At 43.5% G+C, this 13,000-nt stretch overlaps 1 protein-coding gene across 9 annotated transcripts in view; it reads right to left on the bottom strand.

Moving 5' to 3' along the window:
• The window catches only part of ATP6V1C2 (ATPase H+ transporting V1 subunit C2), a 60,153-nt gene that overhangs the window by 42,606 nt on the left and 4,547 nt on the right, over positions 1 to 13,000 (bottom strand). The gene's annotated exons all lie outside the window — the stretch shown is intronic.

The raw sequence follows: 13,000 nt of genomic DNA, 5'->3' as shown, positions 1-13,000 counted from the left end.
TAAGCAAAGAGATCTCTGAAAGTTTATTACTCCCGCTATCGTCAGCTGCTGCAAAATACAGGGGCTCCGAGAAAACACACAGATGACCAGCAGATCCTGGCTGCCCAGCTGGACAAGTGCCTGAGGATGTGAAGCAGGACATCAGCCCAGCGCTCCTCAGAGCCACTGGGCTCCCTGTCTTTCCTGCTTCACTCATGTCCCACCTAGGATCCAGATGGCCTCTTTACTCCTTCACCTCATCTCCCAGAATGTGACCTTTGGAAAGAATGAGCATTTCTTTAAATAAAAAAAAAATCAGTATTCTTGAGAATTCCCTGGTCCAGTGATGAGGACTGCCTCCATACTTCCACGTAAGGGGGAAAGGGTTCGATCCCTGGTTGGGGAACTAAGATTCTGCAAGCTGTGGCATGGTAAAAAAAAATTAAAATGAAAATCAGTATTCCTTATTTATACAAAATAGTATTCAATGCAGCTGTTATTTCAAGCTTAGTCCAAGCAAGGGGGCCACGCCCTGGGACTCCATGATCTGATCTGGCCCTCCTCCAAGCCATACCCATCCCCCAGGGTCAGGAAACGATGCAAAGGTTTAAGGGTCACAGTCTGGGTAGCAAGATCCTAGCTGCCTCAAGGGGTAAGTATTTACCCAAAAGAAATGAAAATTTGTCAATACAAAAATAGCACATAATACATGGGTATTCACAACTTAAACAGTCCAAAACTGGAAATCTTCCAATGGGTAAATAAATAAACTATGGTTTACCTATGAAATGGAATACTACTCAGGAGTAAAAAAAAAAAAAAAGGAAACATTAATATACATACTGCAGCACAGAAAAATCTCAAATAATGAAGCAGAGTGGAAAAACCAAACCAAAAAAAGAATACTCACCATATTATTCCACAAGGTCTAAAATATGTGTGCACTCTTACGGTGGTAGAAAGCAGATTAGTGTTGAAGGAGGAGATGCAAAGAGCTTCTTAGGGTAACAGATATGTTCATTACCTTGACTGTGGTGATGGCTTCACTGGTGTATATATGTCAAAACTCTTCATTCAAACTGTACAGCTTAAAAACCTGCCATTTATTGCACATCATTTATGTCTAAATAAAGCCACTTAAAAAAAAAAAAAAGCCCACACTACACTGAGGCAGCATTTCTTACCTACCAGGTTCGTAACGATCCCAAAATTTGACAGCACACTTCATTAGAAAGATTGTAGGAAAATGGGGGACTCTTAATTCCACTGCTAATGGAAATTCAAAATGGTCAGAGAAATCTAATAACGTCCATTAAAATTACGGAGCCATCTGACCCAGGACCCAGCAATTTACTTCCAAGAATTCATCCTGGAGATACACATGCATAATTGTATGTGCAAAGGAATGATGCAGGAGCAAGATTATACCCTGCGGCACTGTTGGTAACAGGCCCCCTTCTCCATAAAAGTGAATAAGCCAAGTGTCCACCTCTAGGGCTGACTAATAAACCTCCCCCACGTGGAATGCATGGTAGTTTAAAACCAAGAAGGTTCTCTATACACTGATGGAGAAATCTCTCCCAGGATATACTGTTAAGTGAAAAAGAACCAAGATGCTAAACATGTGGATTATGACTTTGTATTTGAAAGTGTGTTAGTCACTCAGTCATGTCTGACTCTGTGCGACCCCATGGATCCCACAGGCCCATCAGGCTCCTCTGTCCATGGGATTCTCCAGGCAAGAATACTGGAGTGGGTTGCCATTTCCTTCTCCATTGTATTTGAAAAGGGAAAAAATAAAAATATATGCTGGAATTTGCCTCTACTTGCATAAAGAAGCATCAGAAATGTATCCAAGCAATTCATACAAGCGGCTTCCTAAGCAGGGGCTGGGGAGGGCTTGGATGGGCAGGGTTTAAGGGAGACTTCTCATGTAAAACCTTTTATATTGTTTTGCCTTTGATACATGTGAATGTATTACCTGTTCAGAAAACAAAAACAACCTTGTTATAAAGGTTGTTTTAAATATAAATATCTATATTTATATTAAAAGATATTTTATCTTTTAAATATAAATTTAGAATCCCTGGCCTTAATACTTCCTAGAAGTATGTCAGGATCCAATGGGCTAATAGCCATATAAATGCTATTGATAACACAGGTCCTCAAAGTCAGAAGCCCACCTGACTCAGGATTACAATGACTACTTCCTTAAAATGCAGATTCCTAGGTCCTACCCTAAATGAACCTAATCAGCATCCCTGGAGGTGGTGCCCCAGGACCCATAAATTTTTCAGGTTCCCCAGCGGATAGAACAGGTGCTAGAAGAGATGGCCCACTACCGTGAGATGGACGTGTACCCAGTAAATATTGACTCAGCACCGGCTCTGTGCCAGGCTCCGCTCTAGGAGATACACACAGAAATACCACCCCTGTTTCCTTAGGGCAGATATTCCATTAGACACACAAACAAGGAGAGTATTAAATAGTGGTGCTTTCCAGGTGGCGCTTATGGCAAAGAACCTGTTTACCAATGCAGGAAGTTCGATCCCCAGATCAGGAAGTTCGACCCCCAGATCGGGAAGATCCCCTGGAGAAGGAAACAGCAACCCACTCCAGTATTCTTGCCTGCAGAATCCCACAGACAGAGGAGCCTAGTGGGCTACAGTCCATGGGGTCGCACAGAGTCAGGCACGACGGAAGTGACAGCATGCATGCACACGTGGAAGGCAGAGAATTAAAATAAAGGACCTAGAGGGACTCGGCCTCTGGAGGAGGTGACATTCTAACTGAGATGGGATGAGGTCAGGGTCCCCCCCCGCACCGTCTTCAGTGTGGAGTGGCAGGTGGGGGCCTTGTAGGCTGGGGGAACGGGTTGTGCAAGACCAGATGGAGCCAGCATCATGGGAGGTGATTGGGCCAGTGAACCTTGAAGGGGACACCCAGGATCCGATAGTTAGGGGTCTGGGAGCCAGTCAAGTGTATGTGTTTTCTACTGTGGGCACTGGAAAACCACGAGGGGTCTTCCAGCAAAAAAAAAAAAAAAGTCACATATTGTTTTTTAAAAAAGATAACTGGGGCTGCTGTGTGGGCAGTGATGAAAAGCGGGCAGGAGACACATCAAGGGGTTGTTGCAAAAACACAGAAGGCGTTGAAGGTGAACTGGAGGAAGGCAGAGCAGTGGATGGATACAGGACAGGTTTGGGAGGCGTAGGCCATAGGGCTCAGTCCTCACTGGGGTCTCAAGGGAATGGTCAGAAACGAGATGCCCAGACTGTTTGCTTGAATACAGGTGCCTGGACCCCAGGAGCCTTTGACTGAGGTGAGAGAGACCACAAAAGAGGAGAAAGGACATATATAAGCTGTCCATCAAGAATGACATGAAGCCAGTGCCCAAAAAAGAACCATTTAAAGCTGCCCCTGAAGCCCCTGAAAACAAGTCTCGTGAAGAGTGTGATGTGGACAGGGCCGGGCTGAGGTCTGGAGAACCGTTGCGTCATGGCTCCCAGGAGCTGGCCTGGGTCTAAAATGAAAGGGCCTGATGCTATATTTCCCCTCCAGAGAGTCACCCTGTGAGTTTCACAGCGTTGCTTGAGGCTGGCGCTCGCCTCCTACACAGAAATCAACAACCCTCCTTCCCTTCAGGTGACTTCTGGCTTGGTGAGAGCTGCTGGGAGCTGGCTGGGGGGCTGTCAAAGCAGCGACTGTCCCAGCAGGGCCTGAAGGAGGAGAGAGAGCCAGGGCAGGAAGGCAAGAAGTTAACCGCCATCTGCCCAGAAGAGAGAGAAGCAGACTGATCAGGTGAAGGCCTGATGCTCATCAGCTAAGTGGCTGAACTCTGAGAACATCAGGGTTCTCATCTAGAACATGGTGAGGATCCATGAGGGAACATAGAAATGGTGGTGGTGGTTTAGTTGCTAAGTCGAGTCCGACTCTCACGACCCCATGGACTGTTGCCCACCAGGCTCCTCTGTCTAAGGGATTCTCCTAGCAGGAACACTGGAGTGGGTTGTCATTTTCTTCTTTTTTTTTTTTTTTTTCTTCTTCAAGGCATCTCCTCAACCCAGCGAGGGAACCTGCATCTCCTTCATTGGCAGGCAGATCCTTTACCACTGAGCCACCAGGGAAATGGAAGGCACCTAACACAGTGCCTGGCATATGGCATACAACAGGCAACCAGAGCATTCAGTTCAGCTCAGTCGCTCAGTCGTGGCTGACTCTCTGCGACCCCTGTGACCCATGGCCTCCCTGTCCATCACCAACTCCCAGAGTCTACCCAAACCCATGTCTATCAAGTCGGGGATGCCATCCAACCATCTCATCCTCTGTCATCTGCTTCTTCTCCTGACGTCAATCTTTCCCAGCATCAGGGTCTTTTCAAATGAGTCAGCTCTTCACATGAGGTGGCCAAAGGATTGGAGTTTCAGCTTCAACATCAGTCCTTCCAATGAACACCCAGGACTGATCTCCTTTAGGATGGACTGGTTGGATCTCCTTGCAGTCCAAGGGACTCTCAAGAGTCTTCTTCAAAACCACAGTTCAAAAGCATCAATTCTTCGGTGCTCAGGTTTCTTTATAGTCCAACTCTCTCATCCATACATGACCACTGGAAACACCACAGCTTTGACTAGATGGACCTTTGTTGGCAAAGTAATGTCTCTGCTTTTTAATATGCTGTCTAGGTTGGTCATAACTTTCCTGCCAAGGAGTAAGCATCTCTTAATTTCACGGCTGCAATCACCATCTGCAGTGCTTTTGGAGCCCAAAAAAATAAAGTCTGACACTGTTTCCACTGTTTCCCCATCTATTTGCCATGAAGTGATGGGACCAGATGCCATGATCTTAGTTTTCTGAATGTTGAGCTTTAAGACAACTTTTTCACTCTCTTCTTACACTTTCATCAAGAGGCTCTTTAGTTCCTCTTCACTTTCTGCCATAAGGGTGGTGTCATCTGCATATCTGAGGTTATTGATATTTCTCCCGGCAATCTTGATTCCAGCTTGTGCTTCTTCCAGCCCAGCGTTTCTCATGATGTACTCTGCATATAAGTTAAATAAGCAGGGTGACAATATACAGCCTTGACGTACTCCTTTACTGATTTGGAACCAGTCTGTTGTTCCATGTCCAGTTCTAACTGTTGTTTCCTGACCTGCATATAGGTTTCTCAAGAGGCAGGTTGGGTGGTCTGCTATCCCCATCTCTTTCAGAATTTTCCACAGTTTATTGTGATCCACACAGTCAAAGGCTTTGGCATAGTCAATAAAGCAGAAATAGATGTTTTTCTCGAACTCTCCTGCTTTTTTGATGATCCAGCGGATGTTGGCAATTTGATCTCTGGTTCCTCTGCCTCTTCTAAAACCAGCTTGAACATCTGGAAGTTCACGGTTCATGTATTGCTGAAGCCTGGCTTGGAGAATTCTGAGCATTACTTTACTAGCATGTGAGATGAGTGCAATTATGAGGTAGTTTGAGCATTCTTTGGCATTGCCTTTCTTTGGGATTGGAATGAAAACTGACCTCTTCCGGTCCTGTGGCCACTGCTGAGTTTTCCAAATTTGCTGGCATATTGAGGGCAGCACTTTCACAGCGTCATCTTTCAGGATTTGAAATAGCCCAACTGGAATTCCATCACCTCCACCAGCTTTGTTCATAGTGATGCTTCCTAAGGCCCACTTGACTTCACATTCCAGGATGTCTGGCTCTGGGTTGTGAAGATCTTTTCTATACAGTTCTTCTGTGTATTCTTGCCACCTCGTCTTAATATCTTCTGCTTCTGTTAGGTCCATACCATTTCTGTCCTTTATTGAGCCCATCTTTGCATGAAATGTTCTCTTGGTATCTCTAATTTTCTTGAAGAGATCTCTAGTCTTTCCCATTCTGTTGTTTTCCTCTATCTCTTTGCATTGATCGCTGAGGAAGGCTTTCTTATCTCTCCTTGCCATTCTTTGGAACTCTGCACTCAAATGGGTATATCTTTCCTTTTCTCCTTTGCTTTTTGCTTCCCTTCTTTTCACAGCTATTTGTAAGGCCTCCCCAGACAGCCATTTTGCTTTTTTGCATTTCTTTTTCTTGGGGATGGTCTTGATTCCTGTCTCCTGTACAATGTCACACACCTCTGTCCATAGTTCATCAGGCACTCTGTCTATCAGATCTAGTCCCTTAAATCTATTTCTCACTTCCACTGTATAGTCATAAGGGATTTGATTTAGGTCATACCTGAATGGTCTAGTGGTTTTCTCCACTTTCTTCAATTTCAGTCTGAATTTGGCAATAAGCAGTTCATTATCCGAGCTACAGTCAGCTCCCGGTCTTGTTTTTGCTGACTGTATAGCACTTCTTCATCTTTGGCTACAAAGAATATAATCAGTCTGATTTCGGTGTCAACCATCTGGTGATGTCCATGTGTAGAGTCTTCTCTTGTGTTGTTGGAAGAGGATGTTTGCTACGACCAGTGCATTCTCTTGGCAGAACTCTATTAGCCTTTGCCCTGCTTCATTCTGTACTCCAAAGCCAAATTTGCCTGTTACTCCAGGCAACAGACTTTGACTTCCTACTTTTGCATTCCAGTCCCCTATAATGAAAAGGACATCTTTTTGGGGTGTTAGTTACAGAAGATCTTGTAGGTCTTCATAGAACTGTTCAATATCAGCTTCTTCAGCATTACTGGTTGGGGCATAGACTTGGATTACCATAATATTGAATGGTTTGCCTTGGAAACGAACAGAGATCATTCTGTCGTTTTTGAGATTGCATTCAAGTATTGCATTTCAGACTCTTTTGTTGACTATGATGGATACTCCATTTCTTCTAAGGGATTCCTGCCCACAGTAGTATATATAATGGTCATCTGAGTTAAATTCACCCATTCCAGTCCATCTTAGTTCACTAATTCCTAGAATGTCGATGTTCACTCTTGCCATCTCCTGTTTGACCACTTCTAATTTGCCTTGATTCGTGGACCTAACATTCCAGGTTCCTATGCAATATTACTCAAAGCATGGAGCCTAGCAAAACAGGGAAGTGACAACCAGAAGCATCCCCAGACACTTCTCTGGGGACTCAAGACCAGAACAATATAACAGAAGCACCAGAGAACATCACAGGGAGTCATAACCATCACAGACTTTTGTGATTCAGCAATAAGAGTAGCAAAGTGCACCAAGATTAGAAACATAAACATCGGTTATGGAAATCATTGATACTGTTGCACCAACAGATATATATCAACTCTATACAAGGAAAACTAGAGACAACATCCGTATAAGGCATCCATATAGGCACCCATATAACACGTAGAAAAAGCAGCAAAGAAAACTTCAAATTTCCAAAGATAGAAATAGCACTTATCTCATTTTTTTATTCTCTAACAACAAAGCAACAAAAGTACAAAACAAAAACAGAAACAACAACAAAAAAAACTCAACAGTCTAGAAATTTTATAATATTGCATAACACATAGAAAAAAATTGATAATGAAAATTCCATATGCCAACAATTATGTAATATGCCGAGAAAAATCCATTACCTTAAACATCACAGAATGAAACAAAAAGAACATAAATGAACGCAGCACATAAACCAGTTATGTTTGCAGAAAAGAGCAAGAAAACAAACCCAAACAAAACAAGAGGAAGGAAGATAAATGCAGAAATGTGAAAATTAGAAATCGTAAGAGTGTAAGATTGATTTTTAAAAATTGAGGAAAAAAAGCTGCTTCTCATAAAGAGTGAGATAGGTAAACTGTTGGATGATGGCCTTGTCAAAGAAAACACCAAAAAAAAAAAAAAAAAAAAGAGAGAGAGAGAGAAATTAGCAGAGACTATCACAAAACACAAAAGTAGCTGATTCTATGCAAATAACTTGGAAAAGTCAACAATGTGGATTATTTTTGAGGAAGATGAAAATTTACCAAAATTGATACACTTCTCCCAAAGAGGAAACTTGAAAATCATGGAAATTTGGAGGAACAGAACTACTCCTAAAAGTGCAGTAAGCCCCAATACCTCAGAGTGACGTATTTTAAACTTTCCAGAAACGGATCATCCCGTCACCATTTAAAGCAACAGTTCTCAGTCTCAGCACCGAGACCAGCAGCATCAGAATCACCTGAGAACTTGCAGAAATGCAGATTCTGAGGTCCCGCATCACAGCTACTGAATCAGAAATTCTGGAAGGAAAGCCCAGAATCTTCCATATGATTCTGACCCACACGGCACTCTGAGAGCCCCTGTTCAAATGTGCTGCACCCAGGGTAGTCTCCAGCAGCACCAGTATCACTGGGGAGCTGGGGAAAAATGCAGAATCCTAGGCTCAGCCCATGCTGAGTTGGACTCTGCATTTTGCCAAGATCCCCAGGGGACTCAGGTGGCTGAGCTTCCCAGGTGGTGCTAGTGGTAAAGAACCTGCCTATCAGTGCAGGAGACCGAAGAGATGGGGGTTCCATCCCTGGATTGGGAAGATTTCCTGAAGGAGGGCATGGCAACCCACTCCAGTATTCTTGCCTGGAGAATCTCACGGACTGAGGAGCCTAGTAGGCCACAGTCCATCCGGTTGCAAACAGCTGGACACGACTGAAGCGACTTAGCACGTCTACAACTCTAGGCCAGGGCTGTGCAATAGAAACAGAACTGAACCAGATGTACCATATAAAATTTCTAGTAGCCACATTTTAAAAAATAAAAGAAACTAAATTGATTTTTTAAATATATTTTATGGACTTCCCTGGTGGCTCAGTGGTAAAGCATCTGCCTGCCAATGTAGAAGACACAGGTTTGATCCTGAATTGGGAAGATCCCCTGGAGAAGGAAATGGCAACCCACTCCAGTATTCTTGCCTGAAAAATTCCATGGACAGAGCAGCCTGGCAGGCTACAGTCCATGGGGTCGCAAAGAGTTGGACATGACTTAGTGACTAAACAACAAAACACAGATCAACAGACTGACCATTAATGGGTGAGTTGTTGAATTTGGATCAAAGGTCTATTCCCCTCTACTCCCCCAGCCCACCCAGTTCTTTCCAGAACCTTCTGTCTGGGCATGTTTCCTCATCTGGAACATGAAAGAGTTAGATTAGATCTCTAAAGACCTTGTCAGCTCTAATATTCCAGGATTCTTTCTTCTGTTCATTCATTCAGCTGGTTTTCAGGAGCTTACAGTCTAGCTGGGAAGACAGTCTTCCAATGATGCCACAAGAAAATATACAAGGGCGCCATGGAGGGTGTTATGAAGGAGGGGACAGGTGTGCTCATTGGTACTGGGTTGGCCAAGAAGCTCATTCGGGTTTTTCTGTACCATCTTACAGAAAAACCCAAATGAAATTTTTGGCCAGCCCAATACTAGTAGAGTCTGAAGGTGGGGGCTGAGGTTGGGAGAAGAGTCTGGGGGAGCTGAAAGGGGGGAAACAGGCAATAACAGGGAGAGTAGAATGTGGGGAAGGCTAGCCATTCCAGGGAGCAGGAAGTCAGCTCACATGCAGTAGGACGACCGAGCCCTGAGGAAAGCATAAACAGGCATTCAGCTGTTATTTGTCCAGCCAATCTAAGCTGCGTCAATGCAGATAATCTTGACCTGATATTCTTGCAGGGGCAGAGAAGAGAAGTTTGGGTAATATATTTTGTTTGTCTCTGCTGCTGCTGCTGCTAAGTCGCTTCAGTCATGTCCGACTCTGCGACCCCAGAGACGGCAGCCCACCAGGTTCTGCCGTCCCTGGGATTCTCCAGGCAAGAACACTGGAGTGGGTTGCCATTTCCTTCTCCAATGCATGAAAGTGAAAAGTGAAAGTGAAGTCACTGAGTCGTGTCCAACTCTCAGCGACCCCATGGACTGCAGCCTACCAGGCTCCTCCGTCCATGGGATTTTCCAGGCAAGAGTACTGGAGTGGGGTGCCATTGCCTTCTCCATGTTTGTCTCTAGAATGCCCTTTGAAGAGCTGACTCTCTAAGACCTGCATCACTAAACAGACATCCACACTTGGATATGGAATCTTTCATCAGCCAGCCCGCACAGTCAGCTTCACAGAACCATGTGGTTAAAGAAAATCCACCAGTGACTCTGCAGACCAGGTAATGCTCTCAGGGGCAGGTGACAGTTACCAAAGCACCAAAGAAACTCATGAGGTGCCTCTGACAGCCCAAGTGCCAGTGAAATGTAATACCTTAACCAGCACCACAAAACAGGCTAAGATACTGAGAAGACCTCAGATAGAAAAGGAAAAAAAAAGGGGAGGGGAGGAAGGAGGGCTCTTTCAAAGGGAAAATCATTTGGTTTCTCAAATGTTCGTGAATCAAAATGTAAACACAGGGTAAATTACCAAAGACGGTACGGGGCAATCAATCAAAAATAAAAGGAAGGCTCCAGTAAGCAAGCAAAAGCTGCCTTCCAGCTACACGGAAAAACACTCTAGTGCCCCAGGTAAATAAATAATAAAAGGATGTGGAAACAGTACACCTTGAAAACTCCTGATCCTACTCTGCTCTCCTAACCAGAAGCAGTGCTGACGGGTTCATGCTGCCTGGGTTACATTCCCGGCTAGCCTTTATTTATCTAATAATACTTGCGTCCTTCTGACTGAAGCTGATCTTTGTATTTTATCAGTGTTTCCCATTATTTTACCCCAAGCTCCAGCATTAATCCCCAAACAAAAGTTATCTGACCTCTAGACTGGATGAATGCTAGAAATAAGAATTTCAGGGTATTCAGTCCACACCACTTTTCTTCTCCTGATAGGAAGGCTCTTGGGAATATGTACCCACAAGGAAAAAAATACAACAAGGCACAGTGATTTTCATTCTGCCATACCTCACTCTGTTTATATATTAAAAGAAAAAACTCTTTCATTCATTCAGGTGCTGTTTCACAATTACAGCCTTAATCTGCCTTGCTCGTTATTTTCTTAAACACAAGTCATTTGTGTAACCAATAGGCACAGGATAAAACTCTAATGCTTACTGAAAAAAACCAAACCAAAAAACAAACAAAAAAGGAAAGTGGAAGTGATAATAATCTAAGGTCACAGAATTTTATGAGAGGTAGAAGGGGCTCTGGTGAATAAGGAAGAACTTAAGGACATGCACCTTTTTAAGGAAGAAAACTGGTAGCAAAGGTCTAGAAAAATTAAAATGTTGACTAGCTGTCATTTCTATAGCAGGCCTAGGAACATTTCACACTTTTCCTTTCTTTTTTTCTTTTTTAACAATTTACTCTCCTTAGGCCAATGCTGCTGTACCTTCACTGCACAGCATCCTGCTGTTTGTCAGGGCTGCCAATAAAAGGCATCGCCAGCCCAGGAGAGGGGGCCAGGCGCCTCAGTATTTGTTAGACCCACCTCCCCATGGGGTGGAGCAGCCGTCGAAAGGAGCCGATATTAAGGGACCAACCCACTTGTTTCTTGGATGTCAGTGATTCTTAGAACACGTCCCGGGATTTGATCACTCTTGATTCAACATGATTTGACTCCCCTTCACTCTTCCCTGAAAGCACAGAGATGATCACTACTATCCCATTTTACAGACGAGGAAGGTGAAGGTTTTCTTTCTCGAGAACTGTGAGCTACAAACTGCCTGATGATTAGGATTGCCTTTTTGTGGTTAGTCCAACATCCCACGCAGAGCAAGATGTTACTAACAAAGGGCTTCTTTTTATTCTTAGGTGATGGGTGGCTGAACAGGAAGTAGAACACAGAAAATGTAATTTCTAGCCCATGGCACCAAGCTACAGATCAGAAACCTCTAGTATGATCACTAGAAATCCTAGTTCTCAATTTCCATTAAAATGAATCAGAAAAGGCCATAGCATCCAAATCACCATTCCCCTGAGAAGGTAATAAAAGCACATGTCCACAGTCCCTGAACATAGGCAACTGTGGGTGGCTCAATGGTAAAGAATCCACCTGCCAATGTTGGAGGCATGGGTTTGATCCCTGGGTCGGCAAGATCCCACATGCCTGGGAGCAACTAAGCCCCCGTGCCATGAGTACCGAGCTTACCCGCTGCAAGTACTGAAGAACCTGTGCTCCGAAACAAGAGAAGCCACGGCAATGAAAAGGTCTTGCACTGCAACTAGAAAATAGACCCGACAAGCTGCAAGTAGAGAAAAGCCCACGCAGCAGTGAAGACCCAGCACAAGCCAAAATAAATAAAATTAAAAAAAAAAAAAAGGAAACCCTCTACAGAGGATCAAGCAGCCAAAACCTGGTCTCCCTTGGACATGCAGAGTGGTAGGTGTATGCCCTGGCCCCTGAAGACTCTTCTGTCACCTATTTCATCCGTATTGTTCTTAGAACCAAGTGCAAACGGTTGTTAAACCACAGAGTTTCATCTACACGAAGACAAGGTAGTATTATTATTTAAAACCTACCTGAAAGATAAATTATGGCAACTCCATCTGGTGTAACATTATAGCGGACTAGTTAATGGTGAGATCCAAAGTACAACATACAAAGGGAAAAGCATGTAAAATGTGTGAATCCCATGGACAGAGAAGCCTGGTGGGCTACCGTCCATGGGGTCAAAAAGAGTTGGATGTCACTTAGTGAATTAACAACAATAATGATCTAAAATATTTCCCAATGATTATGTACCAGATTTGTAATAATTTTTTAAAATAAATGATTTTAAGGTTCTAAAATAATTATCCCACTCCTACATGCGCACAAAGAAGTACAAAAAAGGAGGGTCATTACAGCGTTGTTTACAATAGCAAAACACTAGAAAACTTAAATGTCCATCAATAGGAAAATTCAAATAAATTAGGTTACATTTAGTCAAGGTAATACAGCCATTTTTTTTTTTAATAATTATGGGCTGACATGAAATTATCTCTAAGAAATGGGATTCAGGGCGGGGAAACAAGGTGCAGGATATATGCTATCGTTTGTATAAAATTATTTTTAAGAATATGCTCACATTTATGGGTACAGGTACAGACTGTCTCTGAAGGCTTTCCTAAAAATTATAATAATATTGCCTTAAAAGAGGGAAAACAAGAGGACAGGAAACTGGAAAACAGGTGAGAAGAAAGCAGAT

This window comes from Bos mutus, chromosome 11, assembly GCF_027580195.1.
Source record: "Bos mutus isolate GX-2022 chromosome 11, NWIPB_WYAK_1.1, whole genome shotgun sequence".
Lineage (NCBI taxonomy): Eukaryota > Metazoa > Chordata > Mammalia > Artiodactyla > Bovidae > Bos > Bos mutus.
The sequence above is the reverse complement of the archived record's forward strand: the minus strand, read 5'-3'. Positions and strand labels throughout refer to the sequence as shown.